This window comes from Palaemon carinicauda, chromosome 37, assembly GCF_036898095.1.
Source record: "Palaemon carinicauda isolate YSFRI2023 chromosome 37, ASM3689809v2, whole genome shotgun sequence".
Classification (NCBI taxonomy): domain Eukaryota; kingdom Metazoa; phylum Arthropoda; class Malacostraca; order Decapoda; family Palaemonidae; genus Palaemon; species Palaemon carinicauda.
This window is the reverse complement of record NC_090761.1, coordinates 10,170,803-10,187,561: the sequence shown is the minus strand read 5'-3', so window position 1 is coordinate 10,187,561 and position 16,759 is coordinate 10,170,803. Positions and strand designations below refer to the sequence as shown.

Here is a 16,759-nt window from a genome sequence, read left to right as displayed (position 1 = left end):
GAGGGGTTCTCTCTCGGTGTTGAAAGTCGTACTTGAAAAATGGGCTAATAACCACTTTTCTAATCTGGCAATATTCTCCTCACTAGGGGGAAACGGAATAGCCGACGGTCTCACGGGTTGATCAGTTGCTTCCGTTAGTGTAAGGGTTGTACTAGCTGCTGCGGGGGCAGAGTCCGTGAAGGGAGCGTGGTTAGGAAACGTTTCTGGCACAAGACCAAGTTTCTTGCAAGCATCCAGGGATAAATAAAAATCAATGGAGGACTTTACGAAGTATACTTCCTGAGTTGTATGCCTCCCCTTGTATTCTATGGTGCAAGAGGTTGAACCTAAACACTTCAGATGCAGGTTGGCGAAGTCTCGCAATCCTCCCTTTAACCTCAGCTTAGCTGGTTTTATGTTCAACATCGCAAGAATAGCGGGTCCTGCAACACAAACCTGGGCACCAGTGTCCGGCACCGCTCGGACGCAGGACCACTCTCCCAAGTTGGCCAAGCATATATCAACACGAATAGTGGGTTGTGGGGAGGGCCCATTCCGCAACCTTGCCTCTGCCGCCACGACTACTGCAATCACTGCACCTGCTATGTCCGACTCCTCGGCCAGACCACTAACGTTATTCCTGATACTCCGCCCTCTGCAACACTTCTTCAGGTGACCGGTTTTACCGCACCCGTAACATGTCGTTCTTCTTGCGGGACATGAAGAATACCCAGGGCTATGACGAGTACCACAATTACCACAAAGACGCAATTGTACTTTTACAGAGGTACTCCTGTCACACTTAGCAAGGGCAGCTGCCACCTCCACCTCGTGTTCCTCCTCGAACCCACCGAGAGCAGCCGCTCTAGGGGAGCTGCTAAGCCATGCCCTATTACGAAGGGCGTCGTCACGGGCGCCCTCGAATGCACTGCACATGACTCTAAGGGAATCGATATCACGGATATTATTGCACGATTGAAACACTTGCCTTTTGAGCACTTTATCACTTAGGCCTACCATGAGCTTGCGCAAAAGCATATATTCGGATAAATCATGATTACAATTAGGGCATGTGAATGCACAATCAGTAGCCTTTTGCGTACACTTGATAAAATAATCATTAAAGGACTCACTAGGCTCTTGGGCCAAATCAAAAAACTCGAGCCACTGCACCGCTTGGTTAGAAGCTTTCACTACCATTTGCTTAACCGCATTAAATGCCCCTTCAGTAGACAGGGCACTCCACTGGGCGTCAGTATACCTAGAATCGAGGGCACGTTGCAATATCGGAACACAATGAAGCCTTATATGGTGAACTGCCTCGATAGGCTTCAACTTACACAGTTGCAACCAACACTCCATTGACCGTTTCCAAGACCTGAAGGCTGCAGGGGACACCTCAGCCTCGCACTTTTCCGGAGCTGCAGACGAAGGGATCCTTGGTTGGGGGACGTTGGTACCCCGGAGTGACAACGCTGTTATCTCGGCCTGAAGATTCTGGATGGCTTGTTGCTGGGTTTGCAGCACTTGGTGAGCCTGCAACACGGAAGCCGGCGACATCCTGACACCGGTTCCAAAGGTTCCTGTTCTTGCAATCCTGCCCCTAGGGGATGCAAAAGAGGGTCGTCTCGATGGTGGTGCCATGCTGTGCCACGGTTATTACAGTAGGTCCTCTTAATATCCTACTCACTGCGCCATGTTAGATCTTAAACTAGGCAGGATCAAGAAATGACAGTCAGCGTTGTTTCTTATCTTCATTGCAACTGACGCTGCTGCATCATGCACAGCGGAAGGAAATACAGATAGCCCGTGACGTACACAATGACGTCACTTATGTGGGCGGAGCTTAGGCGCTGCAAGCAGCCTCATCTTACACTGATCTTACACCTATTAAGACTACTATTACTAAAGATAGAGAGGGCATTTAACTCTCCACCCATTCACACAAGCCATTGCCTGCGGAAAACTGACGATTAAAATTTACATTATTATAATTATTATAATTTTGTGTTAGAAGGCTTCAGAGATGTTTTACGGATATTTACTGTGTAGTCAGCGTGTGTGTGCACTCGCCTCAGTGACGACTTCGATTGTTAGAATATTGACAATAGCTATCAGTAAAGTTTCCTACAATTTCCTTCAAAAAGTATCAAAATTCTCTCAAGTCCAACGTATTACATGTAATAGGTCCTAAGAGTCCCTTTGGCATCGATATGCAACTAGAAGTGAACCCCTCAGATACAGTTTGAAACTTGTACATGGTTTGTCGAATGTGATTTAAGGGAGTTTATATTTGCCAAGAATATCAATGAACAGTTGAACACTAACATACTAATGTCAATTCAAAGTTGGTCTTCCTAAACTGGCTTTAGAGATATATATATATTTAAAAGACTTCAAAATTTCCACTTCTAACTATGTTATTAATCATGACTTTTATAGAGTAAGCAGTTCAAGATCATACTAATTAGCTATTATACTTGCTTTCTGGTTACGATAAAACAGAAAACCTAACAAGTGGAAAAGACAAGATCTTAAAAATCAAGTATGCAATCCATTCACAAAAATTAGAGGAACACTCAATTGAGAGCATGCCCACGCCATAGTAGCCGTCGTATTTTGCTCTTAACTCCACTGCGTTCTTGTACTTCGATGTATTTTCTTCAAAATGTAATGAATTTGTCCTTGGATCATACCCCACATGCCCACCAAGTTTCGTTGAAATTGGTTCAACTACACTTGGAGGAGATGTGGGGGGTTATAACCAAAGGACAACTCTATTAAATTTTGAAGAAAATATATCGAAGTACAAAGATCGTATTATAACATCACCGGTATGGATGAATAGATATTCTAGACTTGAATATCTTTATGTATTTAGCGAAGACTGGTAATAAAAGGCTAATTGCTTGTTTAACAATCGTCAAGAATTATCAATATACCCCAATTAATATAATAACAGTGATTAGCTGTGATTATGGCGTTTATCTTAAATATTTTCACCGTACTTGGAACTTGAAATAAACTGGGAAAAGCGTCAGTTTATTAATCAACGATAAATATTGTTAGCACCGGAAAATACTTAATGGCCGTCACTGCTACCCATTTCGAAACCAATATACATAATTTTCAACAAAATAACACCTTTACAAAGCAAATAATGGTTATTCGATGATCGTCTTAATGAAAAGTTATAAAAAACCTCAATAAATCACCATTTTTACCTGAAATTGTCTCGATACACAAGCACTCTTTAACCACAACCTTCTTGTAGTGTGTCCGTAATTGGACTGAAATTTTCACGCTTCAGGCGGGCAAGATTGTTCAAGCCAATCAGAGGCATCCACCATACCATGGATTCGTTCATTGCTTAAATTCTTTAAGTATTTTAAAAGTGGAGCTTTGGTTGAATTAGAAACACCATTTCAAAACATTTAATAAGCTAATTCAGTAAATATAATAACTATATAAATAAATTGTTCGAATGTGATATATTTATAAGGATAATTCATCATTTACTATGTATAAAAATATAAAACATATAAGACAACTGTTTTTCGTTCATAAACTCTACTTTGTGAACGCATCAATCCCACTGCTAGAACTGTTTACTTTAGTTTATCATAAGAATTAGAGAAAACGATACTCAAAGTCCTGTAAAAAAAAAAAAAACATATTTATGGGGAACTATATAATTTATTTTACCTCTTTTACGTGTATTTTGCCAAGTTTTATATGCTAATAAGTATGAAAATATATAATTTACTCCTATTTATATATTGTTATTATATGTTTAAACAGCATCTCCATCATAAAAGAATATGCAAAATAATACGGTGACTGCTTATCCTCTTATGTACGGAAAAATACAATAATAAACTATAAATACTTTTTAGGAAGGCATTCCTTAACACCTAGAAATTTGATACAGCTAGGAATTTATCAGTAAAAGTTGAATTAATTAGTATACATCGTTAATTTAAGAAAATTCAATCTAAGTTGACTTGGATGTACGTAATCGCCTGCCTGGTTTAATAGTTTATCCAGAAAAAATACTCAAGGTAACTTTACCTTTGCTATGAACTTGTTTTACATGAATTGAATTTACGAGATCTATGGTAATAGAAACCTTAGCATTTGGCCTATTCATTGCAAAATATATACATAGTATCCATATATATATATATATATATATATATATATATATATATATATATATATATATATATATATATATATATATATATATATATATGTATATATACATATCCAAAAATTACATTATAACAAAGGTTTTACTGTATTAACCAAAACATACCATGGCAGCATACAAGTAATTATTAACTACTAATTAAATTGGATTAGGTAAGCTAATTTCGTTTTGTGTCTAACACGTTCAACTAGTGTTCAAACAAAAAGCCTTACACGTAAACATATATAAAACGGAAGATACACTGGTATATTTACCTTATTTTGTACAACTAAGAATCATAGGTAGACACAAGACAACTCTCAGCTGCTTTCATGTGTCACTAAAGAAGAACGTGAAGCCTCTACAGTTGCATTTATGTCACTAAAGAAGACAGTGAACCAGCTTCAAAGATTAAATCTTCGGAAACGGTAGAACTGTGTACTTCGACACCGACTGAATCTAAACTAAAGGTGAAGTGTAACTGCGTAATGTTCCGATTTTAGTCCACTATGAAATTTGGGTTTCTTGCACAAGATGGTAGCCAATTTTACCCTAAATTCTCGTATTTCCAGAAATGATTTTACCACAACGTCTCATATTTCCTGAGATATTCGTTAGGTCAAGTTCTGTTCAATAACCTCCAGGTTCCACCACACACATGCACTGTAAAGTTTAAACAAAACCACAGCAGTAACATTTTCCTTTTTAAAAAATACGAAAATTATTCAGAAACATTGGGTCTGATAGAAAATTATAAAAGCAATAGAGAGTTCTATCTTCCACTATCTCGAGTTAAAGTGCTCTAGTGTGAGGGTACACCCAGGCACACTATTTTATTTCCTTACTTCTTTTCCTCACTGGGCTATTTTCCCTTTTGGAATCCTCTTAGAACTTATAGCAACCCGCTCTTCCAACTAGATTTGTAGCTTAGCTTCAGAAAGTATATTTACTGACGCTGGATAATTGTGTATCTCTTTTAACACCGACTAAATCTTAACTGAAGGTGAAGTGTAGTCTAACTGTAGAATGTTAAAATTGTGGGCTTTCAGGAAATTTGCGTTTCTTGCATATAAAATGGTAGCCAGTTTACCTCCAAATTCTTGTATTTCTTTGAAGTATTCGGAAATATGACAGGTAAAAGTGCAGAGTTTACTTCTGTTCAGCAACCTCCTTCCATACATGCATGCACTCTGAAGTGAAATTAATAAGACAGGAGCAAATTTTTTCTTTAAAAATACGAGAAATTATTCAGAATTGGATATGATACCCACACTTATGTAAAAATAGAATTCTTGTTATAAATAATTTTTTAATCAAGGCCATATGACACCAAGAGCTGAAGTGTGATAGGGGTAACTCCCGCATTTGTACTCGAAGTAAAAGTTGAATGGTAGAGAATAGCGTGATAAAAGGAAGCGTGAATGGAGGTTAATCAAAAGCCTGAAAAGTAAGTGCAGTTAGAGGCAGAAGAGATGCTGCTAAGAACCTTTAATAATACTGCACCGTGAGAGGTCACATATGGTACTGAGAATGAACACAAAGCCCCTTCCACATGAGGGACAAACGCATGGCGAGCAAACATAGTTACTAATTTTGTGGTATGGGTAGCAATCACTTGTCTAGGTGACGTCATGTACGAGGAAACCACAGGCAAAGAATCAAAGTGCCCGTGCACATTGAGGCACTGGATGGGCGCCTGACTGGGGTCACGTTGCCTGGCACAGCCGTGACCCCACACTCAACTTTCTTCCCGGCATCTGGGCCAAAACATACGTTCGCCTGACTTAGCATACGGTCTGCCTAGGACACTGAATTGGTAGCACTTTCAAATGAGAGAATTTCGGGTAAATCAGAGTACCTGCCATGCATTTGCCTTTCGCGTGGAAGGGCCTAGAAATCCATTCATTCAGCAATTGTTTAACCGAAATCAAACGAGAATTTTTGAAAAACACGCGTCAACAGATCCCGTATGGTATTTGAAAAAAAAAATCGAGTTAGACCTCTATTATCTCATAAAGTCCATTACAAAAGTAGCATAGCTCTAATATCCAAATATTAAAAGGGTGTTTTTAATAAACTTTTATGGATTTTTAATTTGTTTTCACTTTGAGGTACACGGCCAGCGGTAGAGTCAAATAAGTTACACCAATATAAAGTATTTAGGTTAGTTACAAAATTCCAGGTTAATGGTAACACCATATTTCATCCTGATCCAGCAGATTGGATCTATTTCATCTTTCTAGAGCATGAACGGCAGTTAAGTCTAAAGACTGGAATGGTAAATTCCTGTCTTATAAACTTATATTTGCTCTTACAAATCAATAGAACAAGAGACTAATTTTATCAATATGCACATCTATTAAGTGAATACCTTTTAAGTGACAGTTTTTTTACTCATTACCTGTTCAGCAACCCAAAATTTACTTCTTAGGTACTTTTATTTTATATAAAGATATTTCAGATATATAACCTGAAAATTTTTGTATCTCACCACCAGCTTACGAGCATTTGATATTTGAACTTACGTTCAGCAAGAGTTTGGTACAATTTTCATTACTATACCTCTTGCCTTCTACAAGAGCCAACAACGGTGTCTGATCTTGCCACAAGTAACCAAAGCAAATATTTTCAGTGGGTGACCTACAGTGACAGGGTAGGCTTGGGTAGCAGGCTACTAGTAACCAGTTCATTGGGACCTCCGCATTAGTCTCCACATATGGGTCTACTCCAGGTAGAGCATTTATACAAAAAAAGGGGATGTTTTTTTTTTTTCCTTCAGTGCATCCTGGTGTCTACGACAAACTCAATTTTTCACAAACTTTTCTATTCGGGAAACCATCGTCTCCGTCGTTCTGTTGCATTTTGCATGGGTTACTTATGATCTTTATACACTATGACTCACCATTTCAACATAGAACTTCTTTTTCCAAATTTTTATACTATATACTGCCACGGAATAATCATTATGTCATGACACTGAAGATCACGACTCCAACCGAGTCTTGCTCCCTTCGCTTACGCACCTTACGTGGCTTGTGAAAAAGACTAAAATCTATCATCATTGTTAACATTAAATCAAGGATGTCACTGGTTTACTACTCAGCAGTAAGAAAACTCTTCAACGACATTTTTTTTTTCAATTTAACCAAGAGAACATAAGAAAAGTCAATGATTAATAATTCATATAGTTATGTTAAATTTAATTTTTTTTTAAATATAACACCAGAGTATAAAATGACGTTTATAGAGAGAGAAAACTCAAATATCAAAACTTACAGTAGAGATTTAAATGCAAAATTTAAAAAGTAAAAAACTTGCTGTGAGACAATTTTGAGACTCAGAACTATAAATCTCCCACCGAATTAATCACTGAACAGATTTTTTTTTATAACAAGTGTTTAAAGTAATTACCTTTTTTATTAGTCATTTTCTATTCCCACATTGGGGTAGTTGAAAGACTGTGGAATGTGACACGTTGTGTGAGAAAATCTGTATTTAGTCAAGGTTTGTGTAATTGTTGTACAGTAAATTGACCTTGACCGGGACAAATTTATATCAGATTTAGTAAATTTTCACTATTCTGTCAAACCTGTAGTACAGATTCAATAAGTTTTGTATTCTTTAATATTGATTTTGGACTATGATGAATGTCATTATTCTTTTTTTTCTGGATAGTTTCATAACTGTAGATGCCTGCAATACTGTATTTTTTCATGTAAATAATGAATTTTATTATATTGTATGTTATTGGAGAATTGTTCGAAGGAATGGATGATAATCTAATTTTTAGATTTAAGTTCTGCATCTCCATTGTGTATGGTAGTTTATCGTCTATTCATATTGCATTTTATATCAGAAAACTGTCAAATGATGTACCTAATTGTAATATATATATGTGTATATATATATATATATATATATATATATATATATATATATATATATATATATATATATATATATATATATATATATATATATATAGATAATTGGATGAAGGGACGGATGATGAATTAAATTTCTTTCAATTGATCATCCTACCTCTCTATTGGAATTAATTTGTAATGTAATATATACTCACTTGAAATGTATGAAATTGGCGTAAGGCATTGATGGTAGTCATGAGACAATGTTGAGTAACCAAAAATCTAGTGGGGGGGGGGAGGAATGTGAAAAAATGATATTTTAATTATAAAATAAATTTTTGAATATACTTACCCGGTGAATATATAATAGCTGCAACTCTGTTGCTCGACAGACAAAAAACAGTAAAAACTCGCCAGCGATCGCTATACAGGTTGCGGGTGTGCCCACCAGCGCCAACTGTCGGCCAGATACCACTCTCGATGTAAACAAAGACTCAATTTCTTCTCATCCCACTGCGTCTCTATTGGAGAGGAAGGGAGGGTCGTTTAATTTATATATTCACCGGGTAAGTATATTCAAAAATTTATTTTATAATTAAAATATAATTTTTAAATATCTAACTTAGCCGGTGAATATATAATAGCTGATTCACACCCAAGGAGGTGGGTAGAGACCAGAGTTAAATATGTTTACATCGTATAAGCTTAGAGTTTTTTATTTCATTTTGGCAGTTATCAATATAACAAAACCAAAATAAATAGGTACCTGGTAAGGAAGTCGACTTAGACGATTACTCTGCCTTGTAAGTACGTCTTCCTTACGGAGCCCAGCGATCCTCTTAGGATGCTGACAGACCCCCAGGAGCTGAAGTATCAAGGGCTGCAACCCATACAACAGGACCTCATCAAACCCCTAATCTGGGCGCTCTCAAGAAATGACTTTGACCACCCGCCAAATCAACCAGGATGCGAAAGGCTTCTTAGCCTTCCGGACAACCCATAAAAACATTAAAACATTTCAAGAGACAGATTAAAAGGATATGGAATTAGGGAATTGTAGTGGTTGAGCCCTCACCCACTACTGCACTCGCTGCTACGAATGGTCCCAGTGTGTAGCAGTTCTCGTAAAGAGACTGGACATCTTTTAAGTAAAATGACGCGAACACTGACTTGCTTCTCCAATCGGTTGCGTTCATGATACTTTGCAGAGATCTATTTTGCTTAAAGGCCACGGAAGTTGCTACAGCTCTAACCTCGTGCGTCTCAACCTTAAGCAAAGATCGGTCTTCCTCACTCAAGTGTGAATGAGCTTCTCGTATTAACAATCTGATAAAACATGACAAAGCATTCTTTGACATAGGCAAGGATGGTTTCTTAACCGAACACCATAACGCTTCAGATTGGCCTCGTAAAGGTTTAGTACGAGCTAAGTAGAACTTAAGAGCTCTAACAGGGCATAAGACTCTTTCTAGTTCATTGCCTACGATCTCCGATAAGCTGGGAATATCGAAAGATTTAGGCCAAGGACGAGAAGGTAGCTCATTTTTGGCTAGAAAACCAAGTTGCAGAGAACAAGTAGCTTTTTCTGACGAAAATCCGATGTTCTTGCTGAAGGCATGAATCTCACTGACTCTTTTAGCCGAGGCTAAGCATACCAGGAAAAGAGTCTTAAGAGTGAGATCTTTCAGGGAGGCTGACTGTAAAGGCTCAAACCTGCCTGACATGAGGAATCTTAGGACCACGTCTAAATTCCACCCAGGAGTAGCCAAACGACGCTCCTTAGTGGTCTCGAAAGACTTAAGGAGGTCTTGCAGATCTTTATTGTTGGAAAGATCTAAGCCTCTATGCCGGAAGACCGATGCCAACATGCTTCTATAGCCCTTGATAGTGGGAGCTGAAAGGGATCGTCCTTTTCTCAGGTATAAGAGAAAATCAGCTATTTGGGCTACAGAGGTACTGGTCGAGGATACAGAAACTGACTTGCACCAGTCTCGGAAGACTTCCCACTTCGATTGGTAGACTCTAATGGTAGACGCTCTCCTTGCTCTTAGCAATCGCACTGGCTGCCTCCTTCGAAAAGCCTCTAGCTCTCGAGTGTCTTTCGATAGTCTGAAGGCAGTCAGACGAAGAGCGTGGAGGCTTTGGTGTACCTTCTTTACGTATGGCTGACGTAGAAGGTCTACTCTTAGAGGAAGACTTCTGGGAACGTCTACTAACCATCGAAGTACCTCGGTGAACCATTCTCTCGCGGGCCAGAGGGGAGCAACTAACGTCAACCTTGTCCCTTCGTGAGAGACGAACTTCTGCAGTACCTTGTTGACAATCTTGAATGGTGGGAATGCGTAAAGATCCAGATGTGACCAATCTAGGAGGAAGGCATCTATATGTATTGCTGCTGGGTCCGGGACTGGAGAGCAATAGATTGGAAGCCTCTTGGTCAGCGAGGTTGCAAAGAGATCTATGGTGGGTTGACCCCAAGTCACCCAAAGTCTCTTGCACACATCCTTGTGGAGGGTCCATTCGGTTGGAATTACTGACCTTTCCGACTGAGACAATCTGCTAGGACGTTCAAGTCGCCCTGGATGAACCTCGTTACTAGGGAGATGCCTCGATCTTTTGACCAGATGAGCAGGTCCCTTGCGATCTCGTACAACGTCAGTGAGTGGGTACCTCCCTGTTTGGAGATGTACGCCAAGGCCGTGGTGTTGTCCGAGTTTACTTCCACCACTTTGCCTCGAAGGAGATACTCGAAGCTTCTCAAGGCCAGATGAACTGCCAAAAGCTCCTTGCAGTTGATATGCATGCTCCTCTGACTCGAGTTCCACAGACCTGAGCATTCCCGACCGTCCAGCGTCGCGCCCCAGCCCAAGTCCGATGCTTCCGAGAAGAGAACGTGGTTGGGTATCTGAACTGCCAGGGGAAGACCCTCTCTTAGGCTGATATTGTCCTTCCACCAAGTCAGACAAGACTTTATCTTTTCGGAAATCGGGATCGAGACCGCCTCTAGCGTCTTGTCCTTTTTCCAGTGAAAAGCCAGATGGAATTGAAGAGGACGGAGGTGTAGTCTTCCTAATGATACAAATTGCTCCAGGGATGACAGCGTCCCTACCAGACTCATCCACAGCCTGACTGAGCAGCGTTCTTTCTTCAGCATCTTCTGGATGGAGAGCAGGGCTTGATCTATTCTGGGGGCCGACGGAAAAGCCCGAAAAACTTGACTGTGAATCTCCATCCCTAAATACAGAATAGTTTGGGATGGAACCAGCTGTGACTTTTCCAAATTGACTAGGAGTCCCAATTCCTTGGCCAGATCTAGAGTCCAATTGAGATCCTTCAGACAGCGATGACTGGAAGAGGCTCTGAGAAGCCAGTCGTCCAAGTACAGGGAGGCTCTGATCTCCGATAGCTCGAAACTGGTACCCCACATTCCTGTAAACAAACCTCAGAAACGGTTGGGAATCCGGGTGTATAGGAATGTGGAAGTATGCCTCCTGAAGGTCAAGAGAGACCATCCAGTCGCCTTCCATAAATGCTGTCAAGACAGCCTGGTAGACTTCATCGCGAAGTTTGTCTTGACAATGAACACATTGAGCGCACTTGCCTCTTACGTACTCCTGCAGTGAACATGGCTGCCAAATCATGGAGCTATCCCTGAGGGACTTGTCTCTGCAGAGAACGTGGCTGTCAGATCATTGGAGCCATCCCTGAAAGCCTTGTTTATGCATGACATAATTGTACAGCAAAACTTCAAAGGCTCGAAAACAGCTGTGAAGTTGACCTGTAAAATCTTGGAGCGTCGCCTGGCCAGGCGCCAGGGAGAGTCTACGAGATTTTAGAAGTCTATCTGGGCAGAGGCAGGAACTCCCAAGCCGAGAACTTCTCTCGTGTCATATCAGACTCTCGCTCTATAAGCCAGTTTAAAAGAAGGGAAAGCAAAGGCTGTATCCCCCAAACTCCTCCTGGTGATAAACCAGTCGCCTAGCAAACGTAAAGCTCTCTAGGAGAGCGAGAGAGCACTAGCTTATAAAACAACGGCTTCGAAGTAGCTAGGCCTAGTGTAAGCTCTGACGTTTAGGCGAACGAGGAGCAGCAGTTACAAAAAGATCCGGACAAAGATCCTTAAAAATCAGCATGATTTAATTAAAGTCCATAGAGGGCTAAGCAGCTTTAGGCTCCTCTCCGTCTGACAGAGTCCTCAAGGGAATATCAGTAGGAGGGGGAACAGCAACTTCCTCATCTAAAGGAACCTTGTCCGATAATAGCTGAGTCTCAAGCAAGGGAGAGACCTACCGTGGTGGCAATGCTTTACAAGCAGAGTCCACACGCACTGGTGCATTAGTAGCGGACCAGGACGCAACGTCAAGTAACTGCTTGACAGTCTGTGAACTGTCAACAACAACAGGTGAGAGAGACCAGGACGCAACGTCATGTAACTGCTTGACAGTCTGTGAACTGTCAACAACAACAGGTGCGTGAGGACGCACAGCATCCACTCGAGACTGCTTTGACCGCCTAGATTGAGCAGTCAAAACAACTCTAGAATGCGGAGGTTGACGCACAGCGTCAAAAATGATATTTTAATTATAAAATAAATTTTTGAATATACTTACCCGGTGAATATATAAATTGCTGCAACTCTGTTGCTCGACAGACAAAAAAACAGTAAAAACTCGCCAGCGATCGCTATACAGGTTGCGGGTGTGCCCACCAGCGCCAACTGTCGGCCAGATACCACTCTCGATGTAAACAAAGACTCAATTTCTTCTCATCCCACTGCGTCTCTATTGGAGAGGAAGGGAGGGTCGTTTAATTTATATATTCACCGGGTAAGTATATTCAAAAATTTATTTTATAATTAAAATATCATTTTTGAATATTTAACTTAGCCGGTGAATATATAATAGCTGAATCACACCCAAGGAGGTGGGTAGAGACCAGAGTTAAATATGTTTACATCGTATAAGCTAAGAGTTTTTTATTTCATTTTGGCAGTTATCAATATAACAAAACCAAAATAAATAGGTACCTGGTAAGGAAGTCGACTTAGACGATTACTCTGCCTTGTAAGTACGTCTTCCTTACGGAGCCCAGCGATCCTCTTAGGATGCTGACAGACCCCCAGGAGCTGAAGTATCAAGGGCTGCAACCCATACAACAGGACCTCATCAAACCCCTAATCTGGGCACTCTCAAGAAATGACTTTGACCACCCGCCAAATCAAACAGGATGCGAAAGGCTTCTTAGCCTTCCGGACAACCCATAAAAACATTAAAACATTTCAAGAGACAGATTAAAAGGATATGGAATTAGGGAATTGTAGTGGTTGAGCCCTCACCCACTACTGCACTCGCTGCTACGAATGGTCCCAGTGTGTAGCAGTTCTCGTAAAGAGACTGGACATCTTTTAAGTAAAATGACGCGAACACTGACTTGCTTCTCCAATCGGTTGCGTTCATGATACTTTGCAGAGATCTATTTTGCTTAAAGGCCACGGAAGTTGCTACAGCTCTAACCTCGTGCGTCTTAACCTTAAGCAAAGATCGGTCTTCCTCACTCAAGTGTGAATGAGCTTCTCGTATTAACAATCTGATAAAACATGACAAAGCATTCTTTGACATAGGCAAGGATGGTTTCTTAACCGAACACCATAACGCTTCAGATTGGCCTCGTAAAGGTTTAGTACGAGCTAAGTAGAACTTAAGAGCTCTAACAGGGCATAAGACTCTTTCTAGTTCATTGCCTACGATCTCCGATAAGCTGGGAATATCGAAAGATTTAGGCCAAGGACGAGAAGGTAGCTCATTTTTGGCTAGAAAACCAAGTTGCAGAGAACAAGTAGCTTTTTCTGACGAAAATCCGATGTTCTTGCTGAAGGCATGAATCTCACTGACTCTTTTAGCCGAGGCTAAGCATACCAGGAAAAGAGTCTTAAGAGTGAGATCTTTCAGGGAGGCTGACTGTAAAGGCTCAAACCTGTCTGACATGAGGAATCTTAGGACCACGTCTAAATTCCACCCAGGAGTAGCCAAACGACGCTCCTTAGTGGTCTCGAAAGACTTAAGGAGGTCTTGCAGATCTTTATTGTTGGAAAGATCTAAGCCTCTATGCCGGAAGACCGATGCCAACATGCTTCTATAGCCCTTGATAGTGGGAGCTGAAAGGGATCGTCCTTTTCTCAGGTATAAGAGAAAATCAGCTATTTGGGCTACAGAGGTACTGGTCGAGGATACAGAAACTGACTTGCACCAGTCTCGGAAGACTTCCCACTTCGATTGGTAGACTCTAATGGTAGACGCTCTCCTTGCTCTAGCAATCGCACTGGCTGCCTCCTTCGAAAAGCCTCTAGCTCTCGAGAGTCTTTCGATAGTCTGAAGGCAGTCAGACGAAGAGCGTGGAGGCTTTGGTGTACCTTCTTTACGTGTGGCTGACGTAGAAGGTCTACTCTTAGAGGAAGACTTCTGGGAACGTCTACTAACCATCGAAGTACCTCGGTGAACCATTCTCTCGCGGGCCAGAGGGGAGCAACTAACGTCAACCTTGTCCCTTCGTGAGAGGCGAACTTCTGCAGTACCTTGTTGACAATCTTGAATGGTGGGAATGCGTAAAGATCCAGATGTGACCAATCTAGGAGGAAGGCATCTATATGTATTGCTGCTGGGTCCGGGACTGGAGAGCAATAGATTGGAAGCCTCTTGGTCAGCGAGGTTGCAAAGAGATCTATGGTGGGTTGACCCCAAGTCGCCCAAAGTCTCTTGCACACATACTTGTGGAGGGTCCATTCGGTTGGAATTACTTGACCTTTCCGACTGAGACAATCTGCTAGGACGTTCAAGTCGCCCTGGATGAACCTCGTTACTAGGGAGATGCCTCGATCTTTTGACCAGATGAGCAGGCCCCTTGCGATCTCGTACAACATCAGTGAGTGGGTACCTCCCTGTTTGGAGATGTACGCCAAGGCCGTGGTGTTGTCCGATTTTACTTCCACCACTTTGCCTCGAAGGAGATACTCGAAGCTTCTCAAGGCCAGATGAACCGCCAAAAGCTCCTTGCAGTTGATATGCATGCTCCTCTGACTCGAGTTCCACAGACCTGAGCATTCCCGACCGTCCAGCGTCGCACCCCAGCCCAAGTCCGATGCTTCCGAGAAGAGAACGTGGTTGGGTATCTGAACTGCCAGGGGAAGACCCTCTCTTAGGCTGATATTGTCCTTCCACCAAGTTAGACAAGACTTTATCTTTTCGGAAATCGGGAACGAGACCGCCTCTAGCGTCTTGTCCTTTTTCCAGTGAAAAGCCAGATGGAATTGAAGAGGACGGAGGTGTAGTCTTCCTAATGATACAAATTGCTCCAGGGATGACAGCGTCCCTACCAGACTCATCCACAGCCTGACTGAGCAGCGTTCTTTCTTCAGCATCTTCTGGATGGAGAGCAGGGCTTGATCTATTCTGGGGGCCGACGGAAAAGCCCGAAAAACTTGACTGTGAATCTCCATCCCTAAATACAGAATAGTTTGGGATGGGACCAGCTGTGACTTTTCCAAATTGACTAGGAGTCCCAATTCCTTGGCCAGATCTAGAGTCCAATTGAGATCCTTCAGACAGCGATGACTGGAAGAGGCTCTGAGAAGCCAGTCGTCCAAGTACAGGGAGGCTCTGATCTCCGATTGCTCGAAACTGGTACCCCACATTCCTGTAAACAAACCTCAGAAACGGTTGGGAATCCGGGTGTATAGGAATGTGGAAGTATGCCTCCTGAAGGTCGAGAGAGACCATCCAGTCGCCTTCCATAAATGCTGTCAAGACAGCCTGGTAGACTTCATCGCGAAGTTTGTCTTGACAATGAACACATTGAGCGCACTTGCCTATTGCGTACTCCTGCAGTGAACATGGCTGCCAAATCATGGAGCCATCCCTGAGGGACTTGTCTCTGCAGAGAACGTGGCTGTCAGATCATTGGAGCCATCCCTGAAAGCCTTGTTTATGCATGACATAATTGTACAGCAAAACTTCAAAGGCTCGAAAACAGCTGTGAAGTTGACCTGTAAAATCTTGGAGCGTCTCCTGGCCAGGCGCCAGGGAGAGTCTACGAGATTTTAGAAGTCTATCTGGGCAGAGGCAATAACTCCCAAGCCGAGAACTTCTCTCGTGTCATATCAGACTCTCGCTCTATAAGCCAGTTTAAAAGAAGGGAAAGCAAAGGCTGTATCCCCCAAACTCCTCCTGGTGATAAACCAGTCGCCTAGCAAACGTAAAGCTCTCTAGGAGAGCGAGAGAGCACTAGCTTATAAAACAACGGCTTCGAAGTAGCTAGGCCTAGTGTAAGCTCTGACGTTTAGGCGAACGAGGAGCAGCAGTTACAAAAAGATCCGGACAAAGATCCTTAAAAATCAGCATGATTTAATTAAAGTCCATAGAGGGCTAAGCAGCTTTAGGCTCCTCTCCGTCTGACAGAGTCCTCAAGGGAATATCAGTAGGAGGGGGAACAGCAACTTCCTCATCTGAAGGAACCTTGTCCGATAATAGCTGAGTCTCAAGCAAGGGAGAGACCTACCGTGGTGGCAGTGCTTTACAAGCAGAGTCCACACTCACTGGTGCATTAGTAGCGGACCAGGACGCAACGTCATGTAACTGCATGACAGTCTGTGAACTGTCAACAACAACAGGTGAGAGAGACCAGGACGCAACGTCATGTAACTGCTTGACAGTCTGTGAACTGTCAACAA

The 16,759-nt window shown here is 41.8% G+C and overlaps 1 long non-coding RNA gene across 1 annotated transcript in view; it reads right to left on the bottom strand.

Annotated features, from left to right (window-relative positions):
- Positions 1-3,275, bottom strand: part of LOC137628987 (uncharacterized) — a 29,739-nt gene extending 26,464 nt beyond the window's left edge. Inside the window, exon 1 of the long non-coding RNA XR_011041419.1 lies at positions 3,204-3,275. This is a non-coding gene — a long non-coding RNA (uncharacterized lncRNA). The remainder of the gene's footprint in view (positions 1-3,203) is intronic.
- Positions 3,276-16,759: the final 13,484 nt, after the last annotated feature.